The sequence below is a fragment of the Lonchura striata genome, chromosome 33 (genome assembly GCF_050655825.1).
Source record: "Lonchura striata isolate lonStrDom1 chromosome 33, ASM5065582v1, whole genome shotgun sequence".
NCBI lineage: Eukaryota > Metazoa > Chordata > Aves > Passeriformes > Estrildidae > Lonchura > Lonchura striata.
Window position 1 is genome coordinate 3,022,501 of NC_140735.1, and position 2,500 is coordinate 3,025,000.

At 78.9% G+C, this 2,500-nt stretch overlaps 1 non-coding gene across 1 annotated transcript; it reads right to left on the reverse strand.

Moving 5' to 3' along the window:
- Positions 1-626: 626 nt before the first annotated feature.
- LOC144247376 (5.8S ribosomal RNA) lies at positions 627-779 on the reverse strand. Its single transcript, XR_013341078.1, has one exon. It is a non-coding gene; the product is annotated as a 5.8S ribosomal RNA (ribosomal RNA).
- Positions 780-2,500: the final 1,721 nt, after the last annotated feature.

Sequence of the window (2,500 nt, forward strand, 5' to 3'; positions counted from 1 at the left end):
GAAAGGAAAACACGGAAGCACACACGCGGCAGAGACGGCCCCGGACCGGGGGGGGACGCGGCCGCCAGGCGGCGGGCGCGACGGCCTTCGGCGGGGAGAGGGAGAGAGCGAGAACGGCGACGGCGCCCCTGGCGCCCCGAGACGGCGACAGAGAGGGACGGGGAAGGGAAGGAGAGGACGACGCGGGGGTCGCCCCCGCCCCCCCCGGCGCTCGCGCCTCGCGCGCGGCAGCACGGCACGGTACCCGCGCGGTACCCACCCGCAGACAGCCGCCCGCGCGGGGGGAGGCCGGGGGGGGGCGAGGCCCGCGCGCCTCGCCTCCCCCCCTCTCGCCCTCGTCTCTCGGCCCTCGGCGGGGCGCTCTCGACGCCGCCCCGTCTCTCTCGCTCTCTTTCTCCCCGGCCGCCGCGCCGCCGCTCGGCGACGCGGCCCCCGGCGAGGACGAGCTCCGCCCCAGCGGCTCGCTCCGGGAGCGGGGAGCTACGGAGCGCTCCCCGAGTCTGCATTTAGGGGGACGAAGGCCCTCGGGCGCGGCCACGACGGCCACGGCCACGACGACGGGCCTGCGAGGCGACCCCAGCCGCGCCGCCGGGGTGGCAACCCCCGGGCGGCGATTGATCGTCAAGCGACGCTCAGACAGGCGTAGCCCCGGGAGGAACCCGGGGCCGCAAGTGCGTTCGAAGTGTCGATGATCAATGTGTCCTGCAATTCACATTAATTCTCGCAGCTAGCTGCGTTCTTCATCGACGCACGAGCCGAGTGATCCACCGCTAAGAGTTGTCTGGCTTTCGGCACCGAACCCCGCACACGGGCGGAGGGGGCCCCTTTTTTTCTCTCTCGCCGAGGGGGCACGCACGCGGGCCGCCCCCGGCTTCGACCGTACGAGCACACAACGCAACGAACCGAGTGGGGGGGGAAAGAAAAACCATCCGAGAGCGAAACGCCCAACGGAACGCTCCGAAGGTCGGCGGGAAAGGCGGGGGGACCCGCGTCCCCGACCGCCTCCCCCCGCCGCTACGAGCGAGGGGAGACGCCGCCGGCAAACTGTGCCGTCCTCCGGAGGCGGCCCAGGCGCCCGGGCTCGGCCCGGCCTCCGCACGGAGGAGGCACGCGGCGCGCGCCGGACCGCGGGGGGACACGGCGGCCCGCCCGGCCTCGCTGCAACGGGACGACGGGACGCACGCGGCCGGGGGCGCGGCCGTCGGCCCCCGCGCGCGCCGCTCTCCCTTCTCACCGCCGCTCCGCGGACCCGCGGAGCGCCGCCGCGCCACCGCGCGGCCGGCTCGCTCTCTCTCCCCAGCGGCCTTGCCGCGCTCGAGACGGCACGCGACGGCCACCGCCCAACCGGCAACGCCCCCCGCGGGACCGCTCCCGCCGGGAAGGGCGAGCGCCCGGCGGACGCGCTCCGCCGCCGGCGCCGGAGGCGGGCGCCGCACCGAGACCCGAGCCGGCGTCGCGAGCGCCCGGAGCCTGCCGGACGGCTGACCCGCCGCCGCAACGGCCGCACTCCCGGGACCGCCGCCGCCTCGCACCGTCACGGAGCCCCTTTTTCCTCGGGCACGCGCGGCCCAGGGGAAGGCGTGCGGCGCCGAGCCGGGGGGGTAGGCGGGGAGGGGGGCAGCGACGCCCGCCCTTTTCTCCCCGCTGACCGGGCGGGGAGACCGGGCGGGGAAGCGCCCCCCCCCCCAACCCCCCACGGCCGCCGCGCGCACGACCTTCCTCCGGGGCTCCGCGAGCGGACGGAGAAAAGGGCGACGGGGAGGCGGCGGGCGGGGCCCGGGCCGGGACCGCCGCCGGCGACGGCGGGCGCCGTCCGGCCGGCCGTCCCCGCTGGCGGGGGACACTCGCCGAGCGGCGCCGCCGCCGCTCGGCACGGGGCCGCCCGCGCTCGCGGACTCTCCGGCGACGGAGGGACCTGCCGAGCGCTCGGCCCCGGGCGGGCGGGCGGTCGCTGAGCCGGGGACGGCCGGCGACCGGCGCCGCCGGCGCGCTCGAGGAGAAGGCCGTCGAGGGGAGAGAGACGGCGCGGCCGCGCCGCGCGCGGCGCCGCACCCCAGAGACCGCAGAGGCGGCCGAGGAAGGAGGAGAGCGCGGCGGGCCCCGGCGGCCGCAACCCCGCAGCTGAGGAAGGGGCGAGAGAGCGCGCGCTCTCTGCCGGCGTCGCCCGTTTCGAGGCGAGCGGGTCGGCCCCCGCGGCCGACCGCGCGCCGCGGCCTCTCCGCCGAGGCCGGGCCGCGGAGAGGGGGGGGCAGGGCGCCCCTCCCCGGCGCGGCGCGACAAACCCCCCGCGCGCGGTAACGCGGCGGGACGACGGCCGCGCGGCCGGTGGCCGCGGGCACCACCGCAGGGGATCACGCGGGAGTAGCTCCCCACCCCTCAATGGAGCCGCGCACCGCCGCCCGGCAACCGCCGCCGCCGCCGCCGCGGCGGAAGGACGCGCCGAGCCGCCCGAGTCTTTAAACCGCCGCCCCGGCTCGGCGGCGGCCCTTTCGCGGCCCCC